Below are 16,106 nucleotides of genomic sequence, written 5' to 3' on the forward strand. Positions count from 1 at the left end.
ATAAAGCAATAAACTCTGGAATTTATTACTCCCTGGTGCACTGTTTGAATGCGTGCCTAAGCCTGCAGCATGTTAAGTGGGGTCGGAGCAGCCCTGGCTGGCAGGAGACCTGGGGGGTCAGCTTGCCACCCTAGGGCTGCTCTCCCTTTCCTGGCTAGCTGACAAGCAACTCCTACCTTGAAGCACCCTCATGCCCCAGCCAGTTGGGGCACTGTCTAGATGTGTGCTGCTGTGGAATAAAAAAAGCTCCACTGTGGAGCTAATTAGTCTACTCTGCAGTTAACATCTCATGTAGACACATCCACAGGGGAGGTGCTGCCAGAACTGAGGAGGAGAGGCTTCTATCCTGAAATCTTCTGTGTCTCAAAGATAACAGGGTATTTGAGTGTGTTGCTATCCTTGAGAAGAAAGGTAGTTAGTTAGCCATGTTAGTCTGAAGTCCTGTCTTATCTTAAAGATGGAAGGGGAAACTCAGTGAACTAATATGCTACCTTGGGTTCAAGCTAGCTAATTCACTTCCATCATTTCACCTCTTCAAACTTAGAACTAGTGTCTGGTTTTTAACTTACAAGTTAATACAGATGTTCACCTCACTGGGTGCCCACACACGTGCAGCGAGGCTGCTCTAATGCACTGTAATTACAGCACATTAGAGCAGACTTGATCAACCATGCCTGTTGGAGTTTGGTAATTAACACACTCCAGTGAACTCCAGCATCACATGCATCAGCATCCCCATGATGAAAAAATGGCAGTGGAGGCACTTGAACTAAAGCTTACTTGATTAAAGTGCCCCTGCCACCATTTTTCAGCATGGAGACACTGATACACATGACTCTCTAGGTGCTTTAATTAGAGTGGTTTCTGGAACTGCTCTAATTAAAGCCCCTCACAACCACAGCACACGTATAAATGCCTACTGAGGAGAGGTATCTAAGATTTACAGTACATAAGATTCACAGGTTTTGCATCTTTGAGGAGCCCTTATTTGATGAGATGTGCAGTAACCAAGCAAGAGAAATATATTATAGAACTTATATTTCATCAAAAGGGTCTACATAAAAAAACAAACATCACGTGCCTGTACTTCTGCTTAGAATCTGTATTGTTACTACAGTAGTCTCCTCTGTATTTTGCCTCTGTTCCCATGATTTCAAGCATAATCTCTGGGATCAGATGAGGCAAGACCATACTGGCAAGGCAATTTTGACTGTCAGAGCCCCCTGCTTAGCTCTCATACACCTCCCAATCTGCCAGATCTGATATTTCAGAGCCATGGTCTGATTTTTCATCTACACCCACTAGTGTTGCACTTAATGGCTTGGATGTCTAGCTAGTTGAGCAGTACTTGACAAGGGAGTGTTCTCAGCAAGTACAGTAAGTTTTTGTTTATAGCCAAAGAGCTATGAAGAGCTACTTCTCAGTAGAAACCATTCTTGTTATAGGGACCCCAACATAATCTGAAACCTTTAAAGCAGTGTATAGTAGGAGGCTTAACAAAATGCTTAAAAGCAGGTGTCACAGTGGATATAGTCTTTCTGGACTTTAGGAAGGCCTTTGACATGGTCTCTCACCCCATTCTCATTAAAAAATTAGGCAACTGTGGTGTCGATGCCTACATAGTCAGATGGGTCACAAATTGGCTAGAGGGCCGCACCCAGAGAGTGGTGGTGGATGGGTCATTTTCAACCTGGAGGGATGTAGGCAGTGGGGTCCCCCAGGTCTTGGTCCTCAGGCCTGCCCCTGACTTGGACAAGGGGGTGAAAAGCACCTTGTTCAAATTCACGGATGACACTAAGATGTGGGGAGAGGTGGGCATGATAGAAGGGAGAGACAGGCTGCAACGAGATCTGAACAGGTTATAGGGGTGGGCAGATGAGAATAGATGGGGTTTCAATACTGACAAGTGCAAGGTATTGCACCTAGCGGGGAAGAACCAGCAGCATACCTATAGGCTGGGGAACTCCCTTTTCATTAGCACAGATGCAAAAAAGGATCTTGGAGTCATAGATGAACATGGGCCGCCAATGTGAGAGGATGTGGTCAGTAAGGCTAATTGTACCTTGTCATACATCCACAGATGCATCATGAGCAGGTCCAAGGAGGTGATCCTCCCCCTCTAGGCAACATTGTCCAGGCTGCAGCTGGAGTACTGCGTCCAGTTCTGGGCACCGCACTTCAGGAGGGATGCGGATAGCATTGAACAGGTCCAAAGGAGGGCCACTCACATGGTCAGGGAGCAGCAGGGCAGGCCCTACGAGGAAAGGCTATGGGACCTAAACTTGTTCAGCCCCCAAAAGAGAAGGCTGAGAGGGGATCTGGTGACCGTCGATAAACTTACCAGGGGGGACCAGCGGGGAATGGGAGAGTCCCTGGTCCCCCAACCACTACCAGGAGTGACTAGGAATAATGGCCATAAGTTGATTGAGAGCAGGTTCAGGCTAGACATCAGGAGGTGCTACTTTGCAGTCAGGGCGGCTAGGATCTGGAACCAACTTCCAAGGGAAGTGGTGCTTGCTCCTACCTTGGGGGTCTTCAAAAGGAGGCTGGATAATCACTTTGCCAGGGTTGTTTGACCCCAGTACTCTTTCCTGCCCATGGCAGGGGGTCAGACTTGATGATCTGCTCAGGTCCCTTCCGACCCTACCAACTATGAAACTATGAAACTATAAGCTTGGTGTTTCTGCTACTTGAAGAGCTGGCAGGAAGCAGGAGAAGCAGGCTGCAGATAAGGGCAGAGGCAATCAGGAGCCACATGATGCAGAAGGGGGCTGGGCTCAGAAAGGAGGCACTGAGCAGGCAGTAGGGCCCAGGAGGCCAGTGTCAGTACGCTGTCTAGGCAGGATGGCTGCAGCTTCTGAATGCCAATGAGGAAAGTACAGTCTGTGGCAGTCTGGAGGATCTGGGGAAAGGATTAAGCAGTAGGGAAGGCTCCTAGGGGCCCAGTAAGAGGTCTGGGAGCCCAGAGTGGGGCTGGAGGAGTCTGAGAGCCTGCAAAATAGGGGCTGGGTGCCCGAAGCCTGAGAGGGTAAGAGTGCATGATTCCAGGTAGGAAGGCTGTGCTTAAGAGTAGTTGAGAGGGGAAGGGCCAGGGGTGGAGCAGGCCACCCTGGAAGTTGAATCAACATCAGTGAGTGATATACCTGCTAGGCATGGGGTCTGGTATATGGGTGGAGCCAGAGCCATGCAATTAGCTCTGAAGGCAATGACCACAGACATCTGTGGTCATGAGCAGGGATCTTGGTTTTCTCTGATTAAAAATTGCAAATTCTCTGGTTAAAAACCCAAAATCCGTGATAAAAATTAAAGGCCTCCCACAGCCCCTCCCAGTGCTGCTGGTGGTCCACACTCCCCCCACAGTCTCAACACCCCTCCTGATGCCCCTCGCAACAGCCCCCCAGACCAGACCCACAGACACTGACACTGTCACCCACTACTCAGCAGGTAGTGTGTGGCGGGGGAAGGGGCAGGGCAGGGTGGGGGAAAGGGAAGGTGCTGAGGGGGTAGAAAAAGAAGGGGGGAGTGTGTCCCTGTGCCCACTCCTAGGAGCAGGGCCAGGGGGTGACGACAGGGTTGCCACTCTGTGGACCACACACATGCTGGCTGGCCTGACAGGAGGTTCACACACGGAGGCCGCCACCACAAGTCTGCCACTGTGCCCTGCGCTACCTTACCACGGCCACCTGAATGGCTTTGTGGGCAAGTGGTGCAGGATGCAGTGGCAGCAGTGCGGTGGCAACCACCGTGTGTGGGCCACATATGTGCTGTCCGGCTGGGGGGTGAAACGGGGGGCATCCATGCAGTGGCATGCCCCACAACCAGCTGCACAGCTCCGCAGCAGTGTGGGGTGGTGGCGGCTTTATGCAGGGTGGGGTGCTTTGTGGGCAAGTACTGCCACCGTGGAGCCATGCCCTTTGCCCCTGGATCCTAGAGGTAAGTGGGGCCTGGGGGCTGTGGGGCAGAGCTGGGGAAGATGGTTGGGGACTGAAGGAGCAGGTGGTGCTGTCAGCCCCAGGCAGCACATTGCAGGTGGGAGCAGGGCCAGGGGGTGAGGGCAGGGGTGCCCCTCTGCAGGGGGCTTTGTGGACAAATGATACAGGTGGCAGTGTGGTGGTGCCCGCCATGTGTGGGCTGCACACATGCCGCCCAGCTGGCTGCCCAAGGGAGGGGGAGAGGGAGGCTGGCATGTGGCCAGAGCACAGGTCTGTGGCTGATGCTGCAGCCACGGTGAGGGATGTGGTCGTGGGGGTGGGGGCTGAGGCCTGGGCTAGCACACAGCGGCCACTGCCACTTACTTGGAGGGCCATGACAGTGGTGATGGCTGCTTCTGCCTTCACAACCTCCTGCTGCTGGCACCACCACACTGCCCCCCCATTGCTTACCCGCAAAGCCCTCCCTCCAGAGGGGCACCCCTGCCTTCACCCCCGGCCCTGCTCCCACCTGCAATGTGCTGCCTGTGGCTGGCAGCACTCCCCACACCCTCTGCTCCCAACCATCTTCCCCAGCCCTGCCCCAAGCCCCAAGCCCCACTTACCTCCATGCTCCAGGGGCGAAGGGCAAGCATGAGCCTCAGGCCCCGCCCTCTCCCCTCTCCCTTCCGCTCCGGGGGTTTCCTGCCCTGTGCCAGCCAGCCTGCAAAAGCTCTTTGCAAAAGCGGAGAATCCATGGATTTCTCTGCTAAAAAGAGAAATACGCGGTTTCTTGGATAAAAAACAAGAATCCGTGGTTTTCTCCGTTTTTCCATGAGAAACGGAAAGCCCAGATCCCTGGTCATGAGAAGGAGGTCAGGTTTGGAAGCCCTGAGGAAGCCTCCTTTACCTAAAAGCTAGGACCCATCAAGGTGTGCTGGGTGAATGAAGGGGTGACTGTCTAAAGAGAACGGAGTGGATAAGGGAACTGAGGGGACTCCAGGGGCACAATGGCTACCCATGGAGGTGTGAAGCCTGTTACACAGTGGTTCTCAATCTTTTTAGACTCAAAGCCCCCATCCATACCTTTGGTGAATTGAGCAGCAACCCTTTTAAAAGACTATGTATTATTACAAGGCTTACCTACTTGCTGGGCAGTGTGGGGTGGGGCAGCAGCCAGGCAGGGAGGAGCCCGACCTGCACTTCTCTCCTCACCCCTGCTTATCTTCTGACATTTCCCATCACCCTGGTTAAGAATCACTGCTGTAAAGGCACTAGCACTAAAGATATTGTACCACTTGCTTCAGTTGAAACATGCTGGGAGTATCAGGAAGCCATGCTCTAATACAGACTGATACTCCATCTTTTCTCATGCACTGGCATGGGAATTCTACAAGGGTCTCTTCTTACACTGCTATTTCAAAGGCTTCACATGAGGCACACTGATCATAACTTCTTGTTACTTCATACACATTGCTATCTGAGCATCTTTCAGCCTTTCAACAATGATTCCAGTCACAGACCCCAGTGATACCAGGAGCCAGGCACAAGGGCTAGGGACAGAAGTTACATGCAAACCAGTCTACGTGATTGGAAACTGGTTCAAATGTGTAACATAACAAGTTCAATGCACGTAAACTGCTTTCAAAATGGCCAAAACTAGTTTAAGATAAACCTGGATGGATGTAGTATCAGACCTAACTGATGAAGGTTAAATCAGTTTATTGAACTTCTGTCCTAGATCCCCTCCAGATTCAAGTTAATTCGCAGTCCCCCAGCATCACAGGATGCTTTGCATCTCCCCCTGCAAATGCCCCCTCTCAGGGTGGGTGGGCTAGCCTTGCCTCAAGCTGTCTACTCCAGTGGAGCAGGAAGGCATGCTCTAGTGCCTTCCAGCTTCTGGCCTGGAGGCATGTGGCTGCATTTTCAGAATCGAAAGAGAATTTCTGTTCACTTGCTTATCGGTTCAATCTACGCAGCTTAAAATAATCTGCAAAGATTAAATTGATTCAACTTCAAGCTTTTTGACTGCCTGTACTTAGCCAAGGTTAGCCAGCAGAGAAGTTTGAATGGGACTATGCCTGGGGAGCTCCCCTCCATCTGCATTTTAGCTCTTTACTGTAAGTTGGCTGAGCACCAGCAGATAAAGGACAAAGAAGGATTTCCTAGGAGGTACCAGAGGAAGAATCAATTACATGGTTTGAAGATGCCATAATGCCAAAGCCACCACTGCTGTCACCTTTGCCTGTATCTATGTTGGTTCTGTCAAGGCAGGTGGGGAGGGGAGGCACTGACTGCCAAAATTCATGCCTAAGTCCTGGTTTGGCTTTGTGAGGAACATAGCTTGATGGAGACAGCCAGGTGAAGGAGTGCTTGTGAGATGAGAGAGACCTCCTGGTGGATTCCCTCAGTAACCAAGTTAGGGAGCTGCAGGAGGAGTGGCTAGGCTGAGAAACAGCCATGAACATGAAGAATTCATTGACACAATGCACAAGGAGACCTCTAGGATTATGGAAGAGGGTCAGCCAGAGACACTTAGAGAAAAAGGGAGACTCTGATGCTCTCCAACCAAGCTGGTAGCTGGTCACCTCTGACAGCAGGTAGTGCTCTATGTCCAAACCCTCAACCATATAGGTGAAGAACAGGTATGAAACCTGGCATCAGAAGAGTAGAAGCCTACTCCATTTGTGAAAGAGGCCAAACCATGCATCCCAAAGGCTGGGAGGATTGAGACCACTGCCACCAAGAAGCAGCAGAGGATGGCAGTAGTTGGTGACTCCCTTTGAAGAGGATGGAGGATGAATCTGTTGTCTGGGGAGATGTACCTACATCTGAGATACGGAAAGGTTGCTGAGACTTAGCTGGCCCACTGGCTACTACCCCATCCATATGGGTACTAATGATGCTGCCAGGGGTGATCTGGCAGGGCTTTAGACATGAGAAGTTCAGGCTGTTTTCCTTCAATCCTTCCAGTTAATGGTAAAAGCCCAGGTAGGGCTAGGTTTTTTACCTCAACCTAGTGATGAGGTTCAATGGGGAATAAAGAGAAAAGCCCACAGGTGACCTGGATATAAACCAAGAGGAAGTGATATGGGGAACCTTAAAAGTTTTCTCAGACGGAAATTAGCAAAACTATCTAAGATGTTTATTTAGTAATACAAGAAGCATGAGGAAGAAGCAGAAAGACTGGTAAGTCCTAGTACAGTCCTAAAAGCATGATGTAACTGGGATAATTGAGACTTGGTGGGCTGTCATGCATGGGTATAACTTTTTCTGGAAGGACAGACAGAAGACGAAAAGATGGAATATAAATATACACTTATCTTGAAGTGCAGTAAAAAGTGTGAGGTGGGCCTGTTGAAAGTCTCTGAGTAAAAGAGAGGAACAGTAAAGGTAATGTCTTGGTGGGTGTCTGTTACAGACCGCCACACCAAGTGTAGGAGCTGGACAAGGCTTTTTTCAAACAGCTAACTGAAGTATCCAAATCACAGGACCTGGAGGCCTTACCCTCCAGCATACATCATGGTAAACTCAGCAGCACACAGGAAGTCCAGTAAGTTTTTGGACTGTGTAGCAGGGCACTAAGGTGCCTGCTACTGACAAACAGCAATATGGGCTCAGCTGCCAGTCACCAGGGCAGCACAGGTGTGGGTTGCCGAGACAACCAGTTTGGTCAGCTGACTGGAAGGGGGCAGGGCCTGGCCTATATAAACAAGCCAGGTTGAGGCTGGAGGTCAGTTTCTCTCTGGCAGTTGAGGAAGGTGGAGCTCTGTTGGAGCAAGCAGAGCAGGGAACCCTGATGGTCTGAGCGGTTTCTGCATGAGGGTACTGGGTGGAGGAAACGCTAGCAGGGATATGAAGGAAGGTTAGCCAGTTTGGCTTGGAATTTATGTTGGAACACAGGAGTGTGAGTTTTCTGATTTCTTGTTGTGTAAGACCAGAGGACCGGGTGAGGTCAGAGGAGGCTTCATAGGAGTTCCCCAGTAGTGTGGGGCGTTCCTGGCGCTGGAAAGGGTGCTACGTTTTGGGGTGTATCGACCCTGGCCCCAGTGTGGGCAGTGTCAGGAGGGTAAAACCCCAGTGTGGGCTCAGCCGAGAAGGCCCAGTGGAGCGCAAGACCCGGAAAGGGGGTCTGGAGGCCAGGCACGGCTACGGCCACCTGAGCCTCGATTGCGGGAATCGCGAGGCAAGGCCCCAGTGTGGGCCAGAGCACAAGAGACAGGCCCCAGTGCAGTTGAGAGCCCGGGCAATTGTAGGACCCACGCGTGGCCCCTGAGGTTAGAGCGTACCATGTCACTGAAGGCAGGGCACGGACTGGGACATCTCAAGGCCCCGTGCCAAAGAGGGTAGAAAGGCAGCCTCCCTTTAACAATATTACCATCAAAGACATGGCAGGAGAGATAGTGAGGGTGCATTGAACCCGATTTGGCACGGTAGGTAGGGGGCGCTAGGGGAGTTCACGGCACCCCTAGGTCGCATCCTGCCACAGACTGTATTTGGAATAGTTTTTTAGTACGGTGGAGATTGTGAAGACAGCTAGGAAGAAAGCTTTTCTCTTCTCAATTTGCTCTCGTGAATAGAAAGGGATTAACTGAAAATGTAAAGACAGAAGGCAGCTTGGGTGACAGTGACCATGAAATGACATAAAGATCTTGTGGAGAGGAAAAAAGAAGAACAAAAGAATAGATACTACACTTCAGAAAAGCAAACTGTAACAAACTTAGGACACTGGTGTTCAGGATCTCAAAGGAGGAAAGTCTTAAGGGGTAAAGGAGTCCAGGAGAGTTCAGTCTTCCTAAATGAGGGGCAAGACAAGTCTCACATTGTAGAGAGGCAACAGCTGGGCACCAGACTACCAAGCGTTGACCCTGAGATGTTGCAGAGTCACTTGGAAGGACTGGATGCATTTAAGTCGGCAGGCCCGGACGAGCTCCATCCGAGGGTACTGAAGGCACTGGCCAATATTGCATGGCCACTAGCAAGAATATTTGAGCACTTGTGGTGCGCAGGAAAGGTCCCGGAGGACTGGAAAAGGGCCAGTGTGGTCCCTATTTTCAAGAAGGGGAAGAAGGAAGAGCCAGGCAACTATCGGCCAGTCAGTCTCACCTCCATCCTTGGCAAAGTCTTTGAAAAGATTATTAAGGCTCATATATGTGACAGCCCAGCAGGAAAAATTATGCTGAGGGGAAACCAGCATAGGTTCGTAGCAGGTAGATCATGCCTGACTAACCTAGTTTCTTTTTATGACCAGATTACAAAACACCTCGACACAGGAGTAGGGGTAGATATCGTTTACTTAGACTTCAGGAAGGCCTTCAATAGGGTATCCCACCCCATACTGGTGAACAAGTTAAGAAGCTGTGACTTGGATGATTACACAGTCCAGTGGGTGGGAAATTGGCTAAAGAGTCGTACCAAGAGAGTGGTAGTGGATGAGTGGGTATCGACCTGGAAGGGAGCGGGTAGTGGGGTTCCACAGGGCTCAGTCCTTGGACAGATACTCTTCAATATCTTTATCGATGACTTGGACAAGGGAGTGAAGTGTACTCTGTCCAAGTTTGCAGATGATACAAAACTGTGGGGAGAAGTGGACACACTGGAGGGCAGGGAACAACTACAGGTAGACCTGGACAGGATGGACAAATGAGCAGAAAACAATAGAATGCAACTTAACAAGGAGAAATGCAGAGTGTTGCACCTAGGGCGGAAAAATATCCAACACACCTACTGCCTAGGAAATGACCTGCTCGGCACCACGGAAGCGGAAAGGGATCTCGGAGTCCTAGTGGACTCCAAGATGAACATGAGTCACCAGTGTGACGAAGTCATCAGCAAAGCTAACTGCACTTTATCATGCATCAGCAGATGCATGACAAACAGAACCAAGGAGGTGATACTTCCCCTCTATCAGGTACTGGTCAGACTGCAGTTGGAATACTGCTTGTAGTTTTGGGCGCCACATTTCAAGAGGAATGTGGATAACCTGGAGAGGGTCCAGTGAAGGGCCACTCGTATGGTTAAGGGCCTGCAGGCCAAGCCCTACGAGGAGAGACTAAGGCACTTGGACCTCTTCAGCCTCCACAAGAGAAGGTTGAGAGGCAACCCTGTGGTTGCCTATAAATTCATCATGGGGGCGCAGAAGGGAATTGTTGAGGATCTACTCACTAAGGCGCCCCTGGGGGTCACAAGAAATAATGACCATAAGCTAGCAGAGAGCAGATTTAGACTGGACATTAGAAGGAACTTCTTCACAGTTAGAGTGGCCAAGGTCTGGAATGGGCTCACAAGGGAGGTGATGCTCTCCCCTACCCTGGGGGTCTTCAAGAGGAGGTTGGATGGGCATCTGGCTGCGGTCACCTGAACCCAGCACTCTTTCCTATCTATGCAGGGGGTCAGACTTGATGATCTATTGAGGTCCCTTTTGACCCTAACATCTATGAATCTATGGTTGTATCTTAAAGAAAATGTATTAAGGCCACAAGGCCACATTAATCCTAATGCAAAGAAAGGATGTGCAACAAGAAGTAGCCAGTCTGGCCAAACAGCAAACTTTTCAGTGGACTCAAAAAGAGATCTTACAAAAAGTAGTAACTTGTGGTGTGCTAATATGATTAAAGTGCTATTTCTATGAAGTTTTTTGTTTCTTTAGGTTTTTTGAGGGTTAAATTCTTAAATAGAAGTGAATATTGTTTAGTGACATTGACGTAATTTGGTTTTCTTTTTCTTTTCCAATTAATTAAGTGACATTTATCTGAAATGATAGGTAATAGTTAAAAAATTTTAAATGATTTTTAGTGCAATGAACTCAGTGCTTTCAGCTACATTGTCTTCATGCTTTTTGTTCTTCTTTTTTAGTTTGTTGTGGAAGAGGTCAAAGCAGAACTGAAGTAGTCAAAGAATGAAAAAGTTTGTTCTGGGTAATAATAGTCTGGCATTCTGCATGTATTAGTGTGTCTGAATTCTTTCCCTGATTGCAATCTAAGCAGCCAATGCCAATAAATACACTGAGTGACATTTTTAAATGTATAGTGCGTCTTCCGGTTGGGAGCTGCCTGACAAATATTTATTATTTGGTTAAACAAAGGGTAATTAAGCTTCTAAAGGAAAAAAAAAGAAAAGTAATTGTGACCTCCTATGGCTGAGCTCAGCAGGATCTAGTCATAGCTTCCTCCTGAAAGTCTGAGTCACTCTCAGATGCTGAGCCAATTTTCCCTCCCTCTCCTCCCAATTCCCATTTCTAACCACCATGAGCAAATGTCCAGAATCAACAGATTTTTGTTTAAAAAGCTCAGACTTTGTACAAGGTACTTCTGCATTTCTTGGAAGTTATAATCACATTTATTGTACCATCAATCCTACAAATAAAATTCATGGCATATATTAAATCTGCAGCTTTATTTGAGCAGATTGCAGCTCATGGGATGCTTAATCACTTTTGTTGTTGCGAATTATTTTTTCCCCAGGACACTTTAGAGATTTAAGACATTTTTTCAAACAGCCTTTAATTTTGCCTGTAAATTTTTCACCTCTAAATATTTGAGTGTGACCCTCAGACGAATGACTTTAAATTGAATTTGCATAAATCAAACTATGCAGTAACACATTTTCTGGTGATATACTAACATATATGGTGAGAGAGATATCTATATATCTCTCTCACCATATATAGGAGCTGAAGGGGCTAGACAGGTTCAGCTTGTGAAAAAGGTGCTTAAGAGCGGGTGCTGTAGTGGGGGCTGTGGCCCTATACCTGGGATCTCTTTAACATATATTGACAACCTTTCATAGAAGCAGGACATTGGCTGCCATGGTCTCCTGCTTTACCTGTGGTAGGTTAGAGCGTTAGGTCTGTATTGTGTCAGGGCTGAAGGTAGTCTTATGTAGCATTTAGATTTTGGTTTGTATGGGATGGTTATGTCAGGAATGATCCTGCCTCAGGCAGGGGTTGGACTAGGTGACCTCTGGTAGTCTCTTCCAGGCCTGTTTCTTTATGATTCTGTATCCTCATTAGTATGCAGGCTTGAGGGGCTACTAATGCCTGTTTTCACTGTTTGTGGGCTTGGGTTATACTATTTGAGGTTACACCATGCAGTTGAAAGGGCAGGTGGATCAGATTTTGTGTCCTCCTGGCCCTCCCTTCCAAATTTGTGAAGTTTGTATGCATTTTAAATGTTGTCAACACCAATCATACAAAAGTAACTAAAGGGACAGCCCTCATCTTAAACTGTGCAGAGGTCTGCAGTGGACTGTCCCTCAGTTTTAGTGTAAAGTTGGCATAAGTAAAAAGAGTAGGAATACTGCAGACAGCAATTGTCCCCTGGGTGCATCTGAACTCCCAGGATTCTGGGCCTGAGAGTTGCATGTAGGATGCCAGCCTGGATATGGGGAGCATCTGAGCTCTTTAGACTTGCAGGCCTGGGACTTGCATATCTGCAAGGGGTTGGACTAGATGACTTCCTGAGGTCCCTTCCAATCCTTTTTTTTTTATGATTCTGTGTTCTGATGTTTAAACCTGCTCTGAGTGCGGATGCCTAGATCCTAAAGTTAGTTTAATAAAAGATATCAGATTCACCCAAATAACCTTGTCTGCTGATGCCTAGAACCTACATTTTCCACTCTTCCCACTCCCACAGTAAAAGCTGCTGCCCCAAAGAATACATGATTCAAATAGACAAGATGAGCATATTGGAAATACTATTATGGCCATTTTACCAATAGGAAAACGGGCACAAAGATACTAAGTAACTCGCAGAAGGGAGTTTAGCAGACTGTAGAAAATTAACATAGGCCTGCTTAATCCCAGCACAGTCACCTAACCAAAGATAGCTTCTCAGAGCTGAAGATCACGTTTGTAACTCTTCCTTCCAAAAAGGATACGTACTCATGATGCAGATGCTAATATCGCTGCTGGCAGCATTACTTTAATCTGTGCTGACAGGGCAAAGCCAAGATTTGACTTTGTGTGTGCTTGGTGCAGATTGGATGTGACAATGCATGTTTTCATTCTCTTGCTATACAATTCTTTCATGTGAACTGTATCTGGGAAGACTGCCTTGATGAGCAAACTAAAATAATCAGCAAACCAAACAGGAATATATGTTTTACCACGATGACAGCTCAGCTTCTGGAACTTTCTGTTGCTAAACAGTATTAAAAAAATTACAGGAAGAGAAAAGACAATATTTTACTCCATGAAAGACAATGGAACTTTTACCATTAACTTCCCTGAGATTAGAAGTCTTAATATTACCCTGAAAAAATAATGGCTGCATAGAACTTGTTTGTTTGGTCATCTCAATTTATCTACATTACCTGAAGGATGGTTGCAAAGAGGATGGAGCTGGACTGTTCTCAGTGGTGGCAGATGACAGAACAAGGAGCAATGGTCTCAAGTTGCAGCAAGGGAAGTTTAAGTTTGATATTAGGAAAAACTTTCTCACTAGGAGAGCAGTGAAGCACTGGAACAAGTTACTCAGAGAGGGTGGAATTTCCATTTTTGGAGGTTTTTAAGGCTCGGCTTGACAAAGCCATGGCTGGAATGATGTAGTTGAGGATCACCCTGCTTTGATCAGGGGGTTGGACTAGATGACTTCCTGAGATCCCTTCCAACCCTTATTTTCTATGATTCTGTATCAATGATGACATCTCTCTGTCTGAGACTGGACACAGCTTAGATCTTTATTGCATGTACACTTCACCAAAATTTTAGATACTTTTTTTTCATCAAAAACCAAAAGTATTTCTTGTTTGATATTTGATATACATCTTAACTTTCACACATCTGCACAGGAAGGGCTGTGGGCACACTGATGTCATACAACTTTTATGTCTCTAGCTTTGTAACTTAAAATTCAGTTATACCTTATTGGCATGATGATTATATAAGTGTTGTCAAAAAAACAGACAGACTTCCTCTGGTGTCTAAACAAATCGTGGGGCATACACAATTTTGCATTTGATACTCTGTGTTAATTTATCATCTGTCTACTAGGGGTGTGCGAAGTGGGCCCTATTAGATTTGGATTTGGATTCGGTCCAAATCAGGGACTATCTGATTTGTTGATTCAGATCACCAAATCTGAAGATTCAATACTGATTCGGAGAATCAGCTATCTGGACATAGACACAGCTTTAAAAATTTTTTCTACATACCTTGTGGTAGCAGGCACAACTCGTGATTGCTGCAATGCTGGGGCAGATGGAGCGTCCCACAGGAATGCGGGCGGGCGCTAAATGTGCTCTGCGGTGAACCTGGAAGTGGACTGGAAGTACTTCTGGTCCACTTCCAGGTCTGCCAGGGAGCGCACGGGGGCACCCCGCATTCCCCCGGCTTGGCGATTGGCCACAGCGGGACCCTGGGTGCCCCTCCCCCAGTCCCAGGAGGCACCAGTCACTGAGCTGGGGGGGTCAGGGGGGCTCCCCCAGTGGACCCAGAAGTGGACTGGAAGTCCTTCTAGTCCACTCCTGGGTCTGCTGCTGAGTGCACTGGGGATCTCCCCACACTCCAGTGAGATGCTCCATCCATCGTAGCATTCATGAGCCCCTGCTACCTAGAGGTATGTAGAAAAAACATTTAAAGCTGTGTCTATGTCTATGTCTTTCCAAATCGATTTGAAGGGTTCTGATTTGATTCGGACAAATTAAAGGGTCCTCTGATTTGATTTGGATTAGGAGATTTGGCCACCGAATCAGACTGAATCGGGCAAGTCTCCGCTGAATCAAATCAGGGACTGAAGCTTCATAAAGCCCTACCGTCTACTCTTCATGAGGTGGCAGATTGCAGGGCTTTGTGATGCCACCTGTGCAGTCATACTCAGTTGTTTTAAAAGACATGGGGTCGGTGTCTTCAGCACAATGGGGTTTTAAAAGCAAACCTTAGCATTTGCTCATATAAGAACACTGTGGTATTGTCTGTGATCACTATTATTCTTTGTTACTTATGTGTCTCTAATCCTTTATAACGCCATGCTTATAGGGAGTTTACAGCCTAAGAAAGAGGGTTGTGTGATAAGATGTAATGATTTCAACCATGAGATGTAAAAGATCAACCAAAAGTTTGTTGAGGTGTTGAGTCACAGCAGGGATGGATTTGGTCTGTTGGATTAGACAAATTCAGGGACAATGACCTTGACACTGCATAGATTGATGTACATGCTTATCTTTTAACAGTATGGGGTTTGATCCTATGCTCAGTGAAGTCAGCTTTCTAGCTGCTGTTGATGTCAATAGTTCAAGATCTGGTACATTCATATTTAGTGTGAAGTCTTTGATATCAGATTGATGTAAAGTGTATAATGATCTCTTTCTGTCCCACTGCATCATGCAGCTCTCATTTTGCATTATCTAATCAAAACAATATTCTTTTTAACACACAAAGGGTTCATCTTACTGGGCACTAAGTGCCCCCAGGAGATTTGGAGCAGCATCTACTCCCACAGCTATCAATAGGTCTTATTTTGTTCTCTTTCTTTTTCTCCTGTGTTAATTTAAAACACATAGTTTAGGAAACTTTATTTGAGCTGCTCATCTGGGATGGTGTTTAGTAGTAATTGCAGTGGATGGGGAGCTTTCCAGTGACTTCACTGGGAGCAGGTTCGGTATCAGTTTCTCACACGAGTAGCAGCACTTCAGTTGTGGGTGACCCCCTGGTTTACAGCTCACATCTCAGTTTATGACTTCAGATCCTCCGAAATGCCCAACGTGGTGGCTGTTGTTTGTCTCCATGCGAAAGCTTTACTGATGCGTTGCCTCTGTGTGAATGCTTTCCTCAACTGACGCTTTATAGTGTATATATTTACAGCACAGAAAGTGGCCCATTGTGCAAATATTGGCCGTGGCAAGGAGCCAGGAGCAGTGGTCCCAACAACCATACCGAAGCACAAAGGGCCTGATTTGAATGCAACCGATGGAGCAATATAATGAACAATGACTGAAACAGAAATGATACAATGATCTTTGAAGAAAAGACGCAACTTCACTCATCGGGCAATTCTTCCCTGTTTGCCCCAGCTGGCTCCAGCCTTGGCATTACTCCTGACTCCGCTCTCTGCTGACACCTCCTTTGTCTGCAGCACTGCCCATTGCTGCCACCACGCTCTCCTCTCTGCAGCCTGCCGGCGGGTCCCACCCGCGCCCGGGGGCTGCTCCCGGGGTCCCTCAGGGCTGGGTGCCCGGCGGCTCCCGCCTGCCGCCACCAGG

The sequence above is a fragment of the Crocodylus porosus genome, unplaced genomic scaffold (genome assembly GCF_001723895.1).
Source record: "Crocodylus porosus isolate Cpor-Errol unplaced genomic scaffold, CroPor_comp1, whole genome shotgun sequence".
Classification (NCBI taxonomy): Eukaryota; Metazoa; Chordata; order Crocodylia; family Crocodylidae; genus Crocodylus; species Crocodylus porosus.